Raw genomic sequence first — 17,361 nt, 5'->3', positions numbered from 1 at the left:
CAAACAATGCAGTTTGCACCCTTCCAATGTAGAAATCGTCTTCAATTTATATTTGTTAATGAAAAAAAGAACATAAACTGAAAACATAGTTTTGTACTACTATTACAAAAATTTTTTTACTAAATTCCAGCACGTTACTTCAGATCATTAATCAACGTGATTAATGATCTTTAAAAAATTCACAAGCTATTTTATTTAGTCATAATATTTGACGTGACGAGAGATATATCTTTATAGTTTATGTTTTGGCCCTCGTTTTATCCCTGAATACCACACTGACAACAGAGGGAGGTTTCCTCTCAAAAACAGGTTTATATACTAATAAATTTTCAGACCCTTTTAAAATTAAAAATCGTGTTAAAATGTATAAGGGACTATCATTCCAAATGAAATAATTTCCTTCATATTCTGCAGTGCCTTCCCCTTTACAACTGTGTGTATCTGGGGAGGGGCTGGATTACTCTTTCACAGTGTTTTGTTTGTTTTTAAATGGCCAGTCGATCTGTGCTTCAGTGGGCTGATAAAAACCTGCCATGTGCAGACACGCTCAAGAACAGTAATATATATCTCTTGTTACCATTTATCCAAGGCTAATTCAAAATAAAACATAGCATTATTTACTTCCCCGGAACTAATATAAATCCAGAAGTGTTCAACACTGAGAAATAAACTACTTTTTTTACACTATACAGAGAACATCATAAATAGCATATTATTTATCCCAGAAAGTGAAGGGCGATAGATAAAAAACGAGGGCATTCTAACACATGGCAGAGCAAGATGAGATCTGAGCCAAATGCTCATTCAATAAGCCATGCTTGACTCCTGTTGGGCAAGCCCAGCACAGGCATGCTAACAGAAAAAGGATCACTTCGTAGGTTATTAAAAAAGACGAAATTTATTTCAAATTTGGCTCCCCTTTCCCAAAAACATGAAGATTTTCTATTAGTTTCAGGAACAATGGCTCCTATTTCTTCTCTTTTAGCTGGAAGTCATTTTGGTATATAACCAACTATGTGACCTTTGGTTCAGGTCCACCCACTCAACTGCCTTCCCAACACAAATTCTTAAAATCCTATTTTATGCCTTCATGTCCATTTAAAATATTGGTGCTCCATGAAACACACAGCGTAAGAACACAGTAGACTCTCACCATATTTTAACTTGGAAACCATCGTGAAAAATTAATGTCAGAATATTTTCAAAAATAAACGTGAGTCATGCTCTGCAGTGATATTCTTTCCTTTGGTCTCAACCCATAGGCCAGGCTGAGTGGATACACTGTCCTCTGATCCCCAAACCAGCCCTTACTCTTGTCCTCTCTTTCCACCCTCATGGCCCTTGTACCTTTCCAGTTCTGATTCTTTCCTTCAGCCCTCCATAACTTCATAAATGCAGCCCCTCCCTTTTCCATTGCTTTGAAATGTTTTTGCATAAAATGCCGTGGCATTCTGAGAGAACTCTGGTTGTGTGTTTAACTGGAGTGTTCACGGAATATGACAACATCTGATTAAGTTTTACCAAACTCCTTAACTGGGGGAAAGAATGCAAGAAAGAAATATCAGCACCTGAGCCAGCATTTCCTTATTTATTTGCACCCTGATTATAAAATAATACATGTTGAAGACAGAAAAATAAAATAAAATAAACACAACAGACTCAGTCACCCATAACCTCCCCACACCAACTATAAACCATTGTTAGTACTTCAATATACTTCATTCTCTTGAATCCTTCTGCCTATGCAGAATCTTTTTAAAGTATTCCATAATCTCACTATCTACATAAATTGTAATCTGCTCATTTATTTTCATAAAGTACAGTAAAAATGTTCCTATTCCTTTAACTTTCCTTAAAACATCAACTTTGCTCTTCAGCTCCATGAGTGTTACATAATATGAAACTATTATAAAGTCTTTAAATACTACTTATTGTTGGACACTGAGACAGTTTCTACTGTGGTACATGATGCTGTGGCCCTAGGGCATGGATACACGGGTGACTTCTTCAGATGGCTAAGTGGCTTCCAGTGGAAATATTACACTGAGGTGAATTGGTAGAATAAGTGTATAAAGCATAGGGCAAAGGTAGTTTACAGTTGTGAGTACACAAAACAGAGTTTGTTCTTGCATTATTATTTATTATTATATTATTTTCCATACAGAGAATTGTAACCTTGTTTTTGGCCCATGCTGTGTTTGTACATTATATATATTTTAGTGATAAGTCTCAAGAATGACATTTTTTGGTATTTAAAAAAATTACCTAGAAGTCTAATATTCAAATTTACAGATGGCATACACTTTTTAAAATAATGAAGTAACTAAATCTAAAAGATATAAAGTACAGACCAGTTTCAAAAGGCTCACAGGTTGAAAAGTGGGAGGTAAACTTCAATGGGGAAATGAACAGGATAATGCATTTAGTGAAAAGTAATATATTCCATATTTACAAGGTGATAGGATTCGGTAAAGTGATCAATTGCCTCTCAGAACAAGGACACGGGAATCATTAAAGCCTGTTTCAGGAGACAGGAGTTCGATGTAGCACTGAGAGCTGGCAGATGTTGATGTCTTGAATAACACTCAACCCAGGAATACTGAACATGTGGAGAGTGGCATGATGGTTTTGGAGCAAAGGAGGAGCCCAGCCAACAAGCCCGTGGGGTTGGAGAAATGCTGCATTAGGCGATATATTACATTTGGATACTAAGAAGAGATTTGTTGGAAGTCTATTAAATGACGAATATACATTTACGCTAAATGCTTAATGAGGAGATGTTGCAATTCACAGATGAATGAAAATAAGTATATTAAACAATGAACACTAAATTCAAGGACCTCATTTCATATGAACCTGTCTGAATCAAGACTATAATAATCACACAAAAATATGAGTGTAACATCAATTCATATTTTAATGAATGGAATATTTGCAACCTACTTACCTTCCAGGTTCATTCTCTGACATTTTCCAGATTTGTAATGAAAACACGTTTTATCTTTTAGTGAGGCTCACAGATCAAAAAACAGGTGCGAACCTCTTTTAGTTGGCAAGTAAATATTTTCCTTAGAATTCTCACATCTCACCTTTCATGTTTTTCTCATAATACATTAAAGCTGATGAAACCACTGTTAGCGCTAAAATCCTTAGCAAAATGCTAGAACACTGTTCCCTAACAAATTATGGCTTGTTTTGTTTTTCTTTCTTTTTTGGTGCTTTCATTGATTACAATTGGACAACAATCAGTAAAAAAAACATTGGACTTTACAGCCCCTGGCCAGCCCTAGAGCATACAAAATATAAGGGTGAGAGGTAGGAACGACCTTAAATATTGGTTTTCTTAACACATCTGGTCAGAGAAATAAAAATAAAATATTAAAAAAACCAGATTACATAAATGCCCAACTAGGTTTTTTTATATTCTCCCTATAAAATGCATCGCTTATGTAAATAGGCACTATGTCATGCCTCAGTGACATGGCACAAATCTGTGCATGTGTTAAAGACCTCCATCACCAGAGTATTACATAATATCTTGATATACTTTGAAATCTGAACAATGCTGTCCCTTATAAAATGCAGAGAATGTTACTATCAGGCCAACATTGAAGAGGGACTGTGAGCTCCCCCTGCTGGTTGTCTGCAGCCAATCAAGAACCACTTACACGTGACTTGGACCTATGCTGCTGAGATGAAGGTACAATACAGCATTGCAAGGCAGCAACACAGTAATTATAGCTTCTGATTCTGAGCATATCTTCTTGTATAAAGTTTCCATGCAATGACTCATTTAAGGCTTATGTGCTATCAATGAGGTAAATAGTACTGTTGTCCCATTTTACAGATGAATAAAGAAACGCCTTGGTGTATCATGTTGCCCAAAGTTGGACAAGTCAAATCCAGGCCTCCTGAAGGGAGAGCACCTGGCATACACCTGTTTGGCTGACCCACCCTGACTCTCAGGCCGTGGCTGCTCAAATCCCATCTGTGCCTTTGCCACATTTTCCTTTCCACGGGAAGACATGTGTTTGGAGAATAACATGGCTTCCCCGAGAGTGTGGGAGTGGATGAGGAGTGCGATGCAATTGTAGAGGCAGAATAGAAGGAAAGGAGTAACACTAACTCTAAAAACCATGCACTATTTAACCCCATTTATGGAAAGTTATACATATATATGTATGTATAAACATATAGATGTGCAAAAGGTAGCATCGGAAGTGTTAATAGTGGTTAACTCATAGGTTTGTATGTGAACAGACCTTTCCTTTCTTCCTTACATCTTTGGGAAAGATTCAAATGCTTTTACCATGAGCACGCATGACTTGAAGAATTGGAAGAGAAGTAATGCTGTTTTCACTGCCAACCACTAAAAAAAGGAGGGGTGTGTACATATGTGTATGTACAGAGGAGTATGTGTGTGTATGTGTACATATATTTGGTAATAGAAAAACATTTCTTTTGCTGCTTTTATTCTATGCCTTTCCCCAACAAGTGGCTATAGAGTGATTTGGATTTCAATGTTTGAAGCAGAATTTCTACGTGCTATTTTATATTATCAATTTTATCTTTCCATGGCAGGAAGCAATAGACAGGGTCTGGCAGAAGTAACGCCTGCTTCAGTGTGGTTGGTAGGGTAATAATTTGGGTGTAATGATTTATAGTTTTAATTTGAACATTTCACCTAAAATGTCATATGGTGTGCTTGAGTACAATATTGTTATGTTACAGAATCATACGCTTATGATTTTGTAATAAAACAAGGGGCATTATTTGTGCCAGACCCTGTATTTTGGTGGTTAAGAGCATACACCTAGGAAACAGACTTGAATATGAATCTCCACTTACCAGGTATATAACATTAGGGAAGTTACTTACCCTTTCTAAGCCTCAGTTTCCTTCTACATGAAATGAAAATAATCTCTGCCTCACAGGTTTGTTATGGGAAATAAATGAGATAATGAACCTGGCACCTAGTAAGTACACAATAACTGAACACTTTACTATTATTTATCTCCATATTATGTTTGAAAGTACCCACTTGTATACTCTCCAATGGTGTGTATACCAGCATATGGATAAAAGAAATATTTTTTCACTACAATCATTGGGGTGACATGGTTAATAAGGCTGTATTGGCTTCGAATGGACAATTCTACAACACATCATCTGTACATTCCTGTGTGTGCTCACCATCCAAAGTTGAATTTTCTTCTGTCACCATGTACTTTACCCACTTTACCATTTGCTACCTCCTTTTCAGATATGAAGCTGAAATCATAAGTGAACAAACAAGATAAACAAACAAACAAAAACTCACAGACACAGTCAACAGTGTGGTGGTTACCAGAGGGAAGGCAGGAGAGGTGGTAGTGAAATAAATATTTTTAACTTTTTTGCGGATGCCTGGACCACTTGGGTCTTCTTCTGAAGCTTACAGGTAGCTCCTCAGAAGAATTGCTTTAAAAATGCTCAAAATAGCACACAAAGTATTACAAAGGAATGATGTCAAATTGAAGTTATCAAGATAGTTTTCATTGTGACAGATATGCTTCTTTATTTATTAAGACATTAAATGATAAAGTCTGGCAGCAGATCTAATTCCTAATCATTATTGGGAAGTAGTGGTGAGTGTAGATGGCATATTGAGATATCTGCACATGAAAATGTAATGTGACATGAATACATGTGTATTGGTGTAGTGGATAAATACATGTGTATTTATCACTTGTATTGGTGATAAAACTATGATATTGCTAATTCTATAGTTGCTTGCTGTCTACATTCACAATTGCAGAAATTGCTAAATTTCTAAAAATAAAGAAAAAAATATTCCTTTCCCAGATTGCAGAATAGTGAGTTCTGTCTTCAAATCCCCTCATCTTAAGGACCCCTGGAATGTAAGGTTACTTTCCAACAGAGATCATTCATTTTGACTTTACCATTCAAAAACAATGAGCAACGTTTTTGAACGTGGCATCATCCTTACCTCTTTTGCTTTTTGCACACTTGGAAACCAAACTGGCATTGAACCTGACAGACTCTAGTCAAACTGTGTGGACTCTGATCACACTTGGCCCCTTCATGGCCCCACCGTGGTCTGAACAACTTACTCCTCTGACCTTGATGAATTCAGCAGCCTCCTTGCTACTCTCCTCATTTCTATTCTCAAAACAAGTCCTATGGTTCTCTCGAAATTCTTCTGACTTCCCATCTCATTTGGAAGAACTTTCCCACACCCCCTGCAGTCACAAGGCCACTCAGGATCCTCCCCGACTCTCCAAGGATTCTCATTTCCCACCGTATTTCACCCCAGCCCACTGTGATCACGCTGATGTCCTTATGAACTTCTCAGGGTGTTTACCTGGCCCTCCTCTTGGTCTGGGCTGCTGTGCTCAGTCTCTCTCCCAGGGAGGCCTGGTAAGTGCCCAAGTGAAAACATCACCCTTACCCCTTTGCATTCTCAATCCTCGTCCTTGCTTTATTTTTCTCCAGGTACCTGTAATTACCTGACAAACACTATGTTGAAAAAAAATTATTTTAGTCCCAGCTAGTGGTTCTCAATTGGTTGCAGTATCTTCCCATAAACCGAAAGGTCATGGGTTTGATTCCCAGTCAGAGCACATACCTAGGTTGTGGGTTCGGTTCTCAGTTGTGGTGTGTATGAGAGGCAATGAATCGATGTTTTTCTCCCTCTCTCTCCCCCCTTCCCTTCTCTCTGAAATCAATAAACAATTCCTCAGGTGGGGATAAAATCATTGTTTATTACACCCCACTGGAATGTAGTACCAGATGGTATATCATTGTGTTGTTCCTTTGCTTTGTGTTTTTTTTTCTTTTTTTTTACTCCTGCTATAATCCTTAGTGTCTAGTATGTAGCTCCATAAGAGGAGGTAAATAAATGTTACTTGAGTCAATGAGTATTTTAATATAAACATATAGGCTATTTTGCTATTAATTTTTACAGGCATCTTTTGAGTAAGTGATGATTGTCTGAGGGAAATAAAGCTGAGATTGTAAACCATTTCTTTGGACACACTGAATCTATAAAATGAACTTTATACTTTCTTCTAGGATTTTGTATTCAAAGGCCCATTCTCAAGGAATAACTTGTCCTTGCTGGTTTTATATGTGGCTATCATTTGCTGTCATCGTCAATCAACTTCACTGCAACTTTGACTCTTGTTTCTAACTACATGGCCTGAACTGTCTGCTAGTCTGAGACACAGACAGCAGCAAAAGTATCTCGTTAGAGTCCCTAAGCAAAAATCACAAGTGCATCTTGGGAAGAGAATACAGGTGGCTACTGAAGAAAGTAATTACTTTATGTACAAAGATGGCCGATGCCATTTGTGTGTTTTTAAATGAAATTCAAACATTCAGTAGTTTTTATGTGTAGCATACATTTTTGAAATAAACAGTGCAAAATAAGAAAAAAAGGTTTGGGCTTAAAAAGTCATACTAAATTTTGCTTTTGTTGAAATTTAGAGTTTTGAGTATATATATATGCATCTAACAATCCATCTATATGACTATCTCTATCTTTGAAACATTATCAATCAATTAACCTACTGTAACTGTTGTGAATATTTGAAAACTTCACGCAGGTTTCTGTCTCAACAGAATATGCTAGTCCAAAGGAATTACATATCACCAAATGTCATATCACTAAATGTTAGACACATTTTGTTGATCTACTTGACAACTTCAGGGAAATTTTACAGTAGTGTGATAAGACTATTCTCATAAAAATCAAATTCAGATGCACTTTAAGTTAAAATGTGCATCGTATTTCTCTAGTTCTGATGAAGGTTACATATTGATTTTATTATTGGATCTTTAAAAAATCTCATCAATTTGTAAACTCTGAAAGGTCTATTTTTTCTTAAGGTGAGTACCCTGTCTTGCGTAATACAAAATGACTTGAGCAATCTGGACACCACTGGAATGTCCCCATTTGTCATCACTAATATGACAGCCACATATGGAGATCAAGTTACTTGAATATTATTCCTATTTCAAGAGAATATGCTTCAATCACAACCACCCCACCCTAGTGACTCATTTCAGGTTGAGAATTTCACTTTTAGGTGGCAAACGTGCTGAATTTTAGCATTCTGCCTCAAAACAGTACAAATATGTATCCGTAAAACATGCTGCCTGCAAGAAACTTATTATTTAACTACAACTGTGAATACTTAATTTCAGCATTTCTCCAGAAAGCACATTTCCTATAGAACTTTACCTGAGGTTTCGCCTGTGAGGCACTATCTGAAAATAACCTGTAACCTGAGAGGGTAAATCTTTCCTCAAAAAGTATGAAGGGGAAGGAACGTGAGGGAAGGTTCAAAGGGCCCACATCACAGCGCTGACGTGAATTATTCTGGCTAAGCATGGTGGCAAAAGACCTCTATTCAACTCCGCTTTCCTAATCAGTGTTGCTGCTGTCGTCAATTGCTTGAAAAGATTTTAGGAAATGAGGGACTCAAATAGCGGCCAAAGAGCACAAGCAATTATAAAATGTGCCACACAGAATAATGTTCAGGTCCAAAAGTCAATAATGTTTTATTCCACCCCACAGTGAATAAACTATGTATATAATGTATTCTATAAATATCCTTCCTTCTCATCTTGCAAAGGGTTGGTGTAAAGCAGATGATCTTTGCGTTAGAGACTCTTAGCTCTGCATTCGTGATTGTTGACGTTTCCTCCATACACGCCCCTCTCCCTCCAAATTCACTTTAACTTCAAGAATTTCCAGACAGCATGAGGACTGGAAAAGGCTCAGCATTTTGTGTCCCGTGTGTTCTTGTAGTCCTCTTTAAATTATACCTTAAAGTGTTTCTGTGATGAGTGGTGGACATATGCTCCACTAACAGGAGAGAGGGAAAAACTATACCATTATTCTGTGCTTTTTGAAGCAGTCCAATGGAGGGCAGTGCCCAGTGTTCACATAAGAAAGCATTTACAAAACTCTATATTAGTCCTTGTTGCTGCAATAACAAATCACCCTACAATCGCAGGAATTAAAACACTAAAAAATGAATTTCCCACTAATGAACTTCTTTCTTACTGGTGTTTCTGGGTGACTGCTGGGAATGAACAATTATAGCTCCACTCCGTTCTCTTCTCATGCCCGGGACCCAGGGCGAACAAGCTGCTCTTACTTGTGACATGTCATTCTTGTGGCAGAGATAAATCACAAGAGAGACAGATGATGGAAACATGAACTGGTTCTTGAAGCTGCTGATGAGATGTGACATATATCCTGTCCTCTCACTTTTCTTGGCCAAAACAAGAACCAGGCCAAGGCCAAGTCAACAAGGTTGGGGATGTCTGATGCTCCCAGGAAACACTTCCCTTCAAATGGTAACAAAGAGGAACACGTGATAACATATTCTATCTCACTCCTTTTTATGAATGTTGCCACTACAAATACTAGTTTTCTTGCAAATCCCAAACTAGCTTGAAAAGCAGGGCCAATAAGAGGAATTTCAATTAAGGATTTCAATGGAAAAAACAATTGAAATTGTTTTGCTTTTGCTTATTTATTATTTCATCCTGGCAATGTTTTGACCATTGCTGGAATAAGTAAATTACCTCAAAAGCCTCTTTCAGCAATTTAATTAAAATCTCCTATCATCGGTTTACTATTATGATGTATAAACAACCTTCATCATTTTTTCAAAGAAAACAGTCTTCACGACACTGTTCTGGCTTTCTACACGGACCCTCATCCCAGTCTAACTTCCTCAAAATCTTGCCCATTGAACCCATCCTGGCCCCGTGTCAACATGCATGCTCTTTCTTTCTCTCTCAGGGATACTAAAATGATAGAATATGGAGATGAAAGTTTAGCATCTTGCTGAAGGAAACCCATCCATTACTGAGCAGCCAGGGCCAATCCCTGTGGAGGAATGAGTAGGGGTGAGAGCTGCAGAAGGAGCAAGTAGCTCTTCCCTGCACTAGGAACACTACAAAACAGAGTCTCTCTAAGCCCAAGCTGGTCCCCAGAACAGTGGTTAACAAGTGTCACAAGCAGTATGCAGCAAATGACGGTGACCCTATGAAAAGATGTGTCCCATTCTTTCCCACTCACACCACAGCTGAAATAATGTGCTTAGAGTGAGCACCCACACACCATGCCAAGAAAATACGTGCTGGGCAGATCTCATGGTGACATTTCTTTGATGCAGTACAGATCCCCACAGTTTTCAGTACTGCTTTGAGGAGACCTTTAACGAAGAGAAGTTGCACGTTCGATCCATTGCCAACACAACAGAACCAAAACCTCTCAGGTCTGGTTTTCTGGGCAGGAATCTCAACCCATGCATGCAATTATTACAATTTGTCTAAGTTTTTCCTGTTTTTTATACTATATGTGATAAACTTCAGAGATTCATCCTCCACACTAAATAAAAAGTTCTACCAGGTCAACCCTGGCTCCTGGTTCTACTGGGACACAGGTGATGACCATAAAGAAGCTCAGTATTTCATGATGAAGTCCTCTCCTCTGTGGGAAAGTGTTGGGTCCAACGTGTGCTTACTAAGAAAGGTCCCCAATTTCTGAGGCTACATAAATAAATATATATGTATATATGAATAAATTTCTCCTAAAATAAGGATGTTTCTACAAATAGGTCAATCAAAATGGCTTCAGGTTTTACATGTAATCTGGGAGTAATAAGATGGGGCTCAAGGTAGAACTAATAAAAATTCCATTAGGCTGCATTTATATTCAGATTTGTGAGCAAAGTCAACATTCTCCCCCAAATATATACATAGACACCTGTCTACCTTTGAATGAGTACTACTAATCATGGTGGGAGAACTCTTCCTAGGCAGCTATGATGTCTAGCAGCTTTCCTCAGCCTCCAGCTTCTTTATGCTCATGTAGTACCAGCTTTGGGTTGGTCTGCAACAGATTTTATAGCTCTGTTTGCTCACAATTATTCCTACTCTTTCCTCTGCCTTCCTTGTTACTATAGAAAGAGAAAAAACCTTCTTTCCCATAATGCATTGCCTAAAAGTGGCCATATGACGCTGTTCTGGCCAATGAAGTTCAAGTAAAAGTTTTCAACACATTTTACAGAAAGTCTTTGTGTTCCTAATACAAATGTTGCTTTATCCTTCTCCTTTCCTACTATGTTTTCCACCTCCTCATACTTCCAGTCACTCAAATGGGATCACATTTGAATGACTGGATGCCTCAGCAGCCACACTGTATCCATGAGGTGAAATTAAAATTGCTGACACATCCACCAGACATTCTTGAGACACAAATCATATGCTTGGAACTGGAAACATTCATACTTTCTGTTAAAAAAGAAAACTAAAATGCAAATTTGTTTAGGCCATGTGTAGAAGGGTTTTCTGTAATTTGTATATGGGCACAAAGTGTAATTGTTATGAGGTATAAGTGGTTATGAAGCCATTGGTCATCCTCAACATTTAAATAATTAGTTTGTCCACCAGATGAGACAAAGCCTTTGGATGAGGGCAAGACAGGAGATGGTCAAGCCGAAAAAAAAAGGGACAGGTTATGTCTCTTCTGGAACAAGGGTGAGTGGCTTGATGGTTTTTGAAACACCAGTTTAGTTACAAAAGTATCAAAACCCATTCCATTTTCTAAGGTCCTTCAGGTCTAAAAGTAGAAAGTACATGTTTAAAATCCTACTTAATTTAAAAATTAAATGAAACAGGCAAGCAGTCCTTGTATCTCCTTCAAATGGGAATGAGAAAAAGCGTGGTGAATTATGTGTTTACTACATCATTTATAAAATAAATACCAAATAGTATGTTAAAGTTCTCATGAACAAACAGCAATCTGCATCTTCATTTAAAAACTACACTTTCACATCCAGAGGAAACAGGGGAAAACATATGTTTAGAAATTTGAAATTATGGGTTCTTTCAACTGCACATAGTCCTAACTCTTGATTAAAGACTTCCTGGGATGCAATTCTTCTCCAATACTATAGAAAGCATCAGCGGCATGGGCTCAAAAATTTCAAAACATGAATTTTAAACCCTCCAAGGAACAGAAATCACAACTTCACTTGAGGCTCTTTCACTTCCTACTCTCTGACTTTTCTATTCCTGTTCGTCTTTATTATATATATATATTTTTAGTATTGTCAAAAATAGAAAATAAACTTTGGATAATGGAAAAAGGAGCTATCGGAAAAGTTACAAAACTTGGGTGTGGGAAAAATGGGAAGTCTGCCACAGGCACAGTGCCCCGTGATCTTGCACCTAACATGGCTGTGTGTCACCTACAAAACTCAATTACCTTGAAGTGGCCTTATTTACTTCTTCAAGTCAGCTCACTGAGTCATCAGTCTGGCCCATGAGATCACATTAAATGCAGAGTTCAGCAATTACATAAGAGAAGCTGCTCACCAAATTATAAACTGGCAAAGGAAAATGACTTGGCAGTCAACAGTTTTAGAAAAGCAAATTCTTATGGAAAATTGTCAACACAAATTTCACTCACCCTTCAAATGTGGCCCAGATTGGTATGACCTGAAGGGTTCATGACATGTCTGTTCTCTGACTTATGAACTTAGAACTAGACAATTTTAGTGTTAACAGTATTTGTATGGATAGTCCTTTGATGTTTGGCTGTTCAAATATGTAAATAATTTTGCATTAGCCAAGGCTAATCTGGCTTTGTTTAGGAAAAGATGTTTATTTCCTAAGGAGATAGAGTTACTGTGGTGGTATTAAATACATGTGGTTTCGTTGTGGGTATATCACTATATATAGTGTATGTATACAAGGTCTGTCCAGAAGATACCAGCCATGTAATGGGAAAAATAGAGACATTCACTGAAGAAGGTACAAGATACAAGAATCACTGTACACAGGACAAGGACGCCTCTGTCCCCTACTAAGTGGGCACCTGGGAACCACACACAGTTCTCCCAATCGCAGTGAGCTGTCCTGTTGTATTTTCTTGAATCTCATCAATGGTCTGAAATCTCTTCCCTTTCAAAGGTGATTTTAGTTTTGGGAAAAGCCAGAAGTCACAGAACACTAAATCTGGGCTGTAGGGGGGCTCAGTCGCCAAATGTCCTTTTGTAAGTCAGATTGGTCTCCACCCTAATGACCTCATTTTTACCTAATCACTTCTTTAAAGGCTTTCTCTCCAAATGTAGTCATTCACAGGTACCTGAGGTTAGAACTTAAACACATAAATGATGAGGGGCAGACCAAGAAGAAAAGTCAGAATGCAAGAAGAAATTTATGCTAAAACCAACTATACGGCTTTAGAAAAAAACAGTAAAATAAAGGTGCCTTGGCTTCCATGTACTGTTAAGATTTGTATTTCAGTTGCTGATATAGATGATCCATTACCAGTCAAATAAAATAGTTTTTCTCATTTTATGGATCAAACTAAACACCAAATTTTAATACCAAATAAATGAATGTTTTAAGTGTATAAATAAATAGTGTCTCCTGAAAAACTTTTACACATTTTTTTTCTTCAGAAAAGAAAATTAGTTTTTAGACATAGAAGTGATTTCATTGGTTGGTGGGCTCAACTTTGGATTCATTCAGTGAACCTATGTTAAACACCTACTGTGTGCTTATAAATAGGCTCCACTAAGGGAATTAAAATACAGCTGAAATGTGATCCTTGACTCATTATGCAAATGAGCATACTAAGGTCCAGAAAAGGGGGGCAAGGGTCTAGGTCAGGACCAGCTCTGCAGTGCAACCCAGGGCTCCTTCCTCTCACCGCGGATCACTGACTCCCTGACCCTCAGTTTCTATGCACACACCTGTCACGAATTATTGAACTGAGAAGACAGTCTGACTACCAAGTACCTTGAATAACCAAAGCTGTGCCCCACGCATGATCGATGGGACTAATGGCCAGTTCAATCTTTCAAAAGAACCCAGGAAACTGTGGACACACACTAATGGTAATGAGAGCTAACTTTACTCTGTGCCGGCTGCGGCCAAACCTAGTATTGTCTCCTGTGTATCTACGATTTGATGTATTTCTCACCACTATCTTGAGTACTAGCTACAATTATCATTGACAAATTTATTGATAAGATCACTGAGGCTCAGAGCGTTTAGAAAAAAGTACCTAGGATCATAGGACCAGATACCTAGGCTTCAGGTTTCACATAAGCAAATGCAGTAGAAGGCAGATATTGAAGAGATTAAGTAGTAATCTTTCCTCTTCCTAACCAAGAAAGCAAAAAGCGGGTGGGGGGGGCAAACGAGTATTCTGTGCTTTACCGACTGATGTATGTTCATGCACATATCAAGGGGGAATCCACTCCATATGTAAACCATTCAGCAGAGAGGTCTCCTTTGTTTTTATATGTAAATAGTGCAATTTATTAAATTGTACCACTTAAGGAGGTTTTAAGAGTTATAAAACACATTTTACTCTATCAACCTAACATCAGGACAATCTGCTACATGACTAAGACAATATGCAATTTTTCAAGTTAATTTTCTTTTGTCTTCTTATTAACTGAATCACATAAACTGTATGAGTTGACTGTGGGTCATGAAAATTTAAAAAAGAACAGATTTTACTGACACTTAGACTATTTCAGGGGCTTACTTAGACATAGCCTCTGTATCCTTTGAATAAAAAGATACACCAGTTTAGCCCTGGCTGGTGTAGCTCAGTGGATTGAGAGCAGGCCTAGGAACCAAAGGATTGCGGTTCGATTCCCACTCAGTGCACATGCCTGGGTTGCAGGCCAGTACCCAGCAGGGGACACATGAAAAGCAACCATACATTGGTATTTCTCTCCCTCTCTCCTTCCCTTCACCTCTAAAGATAAATACAAAAAATCTTAAAGAAAAAGAAAAATGTTTTTTAAAAAAGATACGCCAGTTCATTGCCGTTTTCTTTTAATGGTGTTGTTCGCAAACACTGCAAGTTTGATTATTCTAAAATGCATGCATATCTATTTTCTAATAGGTATAAGAAAGAAATAGCAATAAGCAAAAGAAAGCAACAAGATTTCCAGATACTGCAGGAGACCTCTGAATGCCCACGTGTAGCCAGCCAGCAGTGCCATTCCAATATCCGATATATTTACCAGACTCGCTATCTACATAAACATACTGTGTTAACCTTTTCCCGGAGCCTTTCAACTTCACTAAGCAAAACTCAAAGACTGTCTAGCCGGATTTAAAAAGTCATTTGGAGTAAATGGATTCTTGGTGATAAATAATGGTGACTTTTAAAGCAAGGTTTTTTATCTGGCTGGAAGTGCAGTTTTATATCTCATTTTAAATCCAGTGCATTTTTCTCGTATAACAAAGAAAAACTTCCCCAAACTGAGCCTGATTTATTTGGTCTTCTACCTCTGCTGCCTTCCTATAATTCGGCCAACAGTGTCTATCCTGAGTCCTAATTATTTTTGTTGAATGTGTTGGGGTGACACTGGTTAACAAAACTATGCAGCTTTCAGGTACACAATTTGACCACACATCGTGTGTATAGTGTATCGTGTGTTCACCAGCGCAAGTTACGTCTCTGTCCATCACTGTTTATCCCCCCATCCTCCTCCACCTCCCCGCACTGCTATTCCCCTGGCAATCAGCACACTTATCCTCTGTGCCCGTAATAAATCAGGCCCAGTTTGAGGAGGTTTTTCTTTGTCACATGAGAAAAACTCACTGAACTTCAAATGAGAAATCTCGAGTCCTATTTTTTCATATTATCTTTGTTTTCTATGCATTTCAGTAAAAGCTACAATGACTACTTTCGACACTGCTATTTTAAAAATTATGTCACAAAATTGACTCCATCAGGGATAGGAAAAAAAACTTCTTTTAAAACTTCTGTCCTACCTAAATCATACCATTAAAATTATTTCTAAATAACAAGCAACATAGTGATGGACTCATAGACAGAGAGCAGGCAGCTGCTGGGGGTAGGGCCTGGGGGGTTTAGTGGAAGGAGTGGAGGGATTGAGCAAAAAAGAAAAAAAAAGAGGAGAACTGGTGGACAGGAACACAAGTGGGGCGACTGCTGGGAGGAGGAGAGGTGGAGAAGAGTGCAGGGATACAGATGGTGATGCACGGAGGTGCGGGTGGGGCGGTGAACACACAATTCAGTGCACGGATGGATGATGTGTTGTGGAATTGTGTACCTGAAACCTGGATAATCGTGTTAACCAGTGTCACCCCAATAAATTCAATACAGAGGAAAAATTAAAAATAAAATAAAATATAGACATGTGAAAAATTATTTCTTTAAAAATCTATATCGATGTCCTCATTTGAATAGCTTTATTTAAAATTCGAATCTCCTTCTTTTGCTCATGGGAAAGGCACGTAGGCAAAATTCAACATGGCTCAGAATCCAAATGGGCTCATTGACCAGAATATTTTCCACTTAACTATTTAATAACCCCAATGCGAATGCAGGCACAACTAATGGACCACACTTACAGGTAGTCCCAATTGCACAGCCCTGTACCAATGACCTGGAAGACTCAGCACCAATTCTGGGCCTTCGGCACTGTAGAAATATTTGAAAAATATTAACATGCCGGGTAAAGCCCCCCACCTCTGGAAAAAGTGCCCATTGGCAGACACGGTGCCCCTGCTCCTTTTACCATGGAGGAGGCAATGCCCATGTGGCTGAGGTCGTGAAGGGGCTGGCTCCCCTCCCTGAACTTGCCCTGGAAATGCCCTGGCCATCTGAAACGGAACTGAATCTGGAGCGCTGCGACACAGAAAACAGCTGGGGAGACACACGGGCAGACACAGAGGCGCGCGCACACACACACACACACACACACACACACACACACACACACACACACGAAGAGATGGGGAAGGTAGGTAGTGCAGGAAGAAATGCACGTCCAGAGACTGCAGGCCTTGCTAACGCTGTTGAACGTCTAGTGAGAATGCCCGGTTGCATCTGGCTAGGGTCCCCAGGGCCACCCTGGAGTTCCTCTGAGGCTCGCGGGTACCTCCTCCCCTGCTCCCGAGATGCCGCTCTCAGCTCAGTTCCACTGCACATGCTATTTCCTTTCGTCTGAAATGCTCTTCCCCCAAATCCCCACAGAATCTCCACCTCCTTCAGGTATTGACCCAAACAGCATCAGCCCACTCAGGCCTCCCCTGACCATCCTACCTGAACTCTCAGTTTCCACCTTACGCTTATTTCCTTCTCCACTTCCGTCTTCTCTTCAGGAACGATCAGTACCTAACATTGTATAGAGTGTACTTCTTTTTTTTTGTCTGAGTCCTGAACCAGAATGCAAACCCCTGGAAGGCAAGGACTCTTCCCTTTTCCATCCCCTGCCGCATTTCCACCCCTTAGCGCGTTAAAGCGCTGTCAAACATTTTTGAATTAAGAAGGTG

The 17,361-nt window shown here is 38.8% G+C and overlaps 1 protein-coding gene across 2 annotated transcripts in view; it reads right to left on the bottom strand.

Annotated features, from left to right (window-relative positions):
* Nucleotides 1–17,361, bottom strand: part of GPC6 (glypican 6) — a 1,002,313-nt gene that overhangs the window by 661,397 nt on the left and 323,555 nt on the right. The window lies entirely within an intron of this gene.

Source organism: Artibeus jamaicensis, unplaced genomic scaffold, assembly GCF_021234435.1.
Source record: "Artibeus jamaicensis isolate MK-2021 breed Jamaican fruit bat unplaced genomic scaffold, CSHL_Jam_final contig_415, whole genome shotgun sequence".
In the NCBI taxonomy this organism is placed as follows: Eukaryota; Metazoa; Chordata; class Mammalia; order Chiroptera; family Phyllostomidae; genus Artibeus; species Artibeus jamaicensis.
Note: the sequence above shows the minus strand (reverse complement) of the source record. Positions and strands in the feature narration are given on the sequence as shown.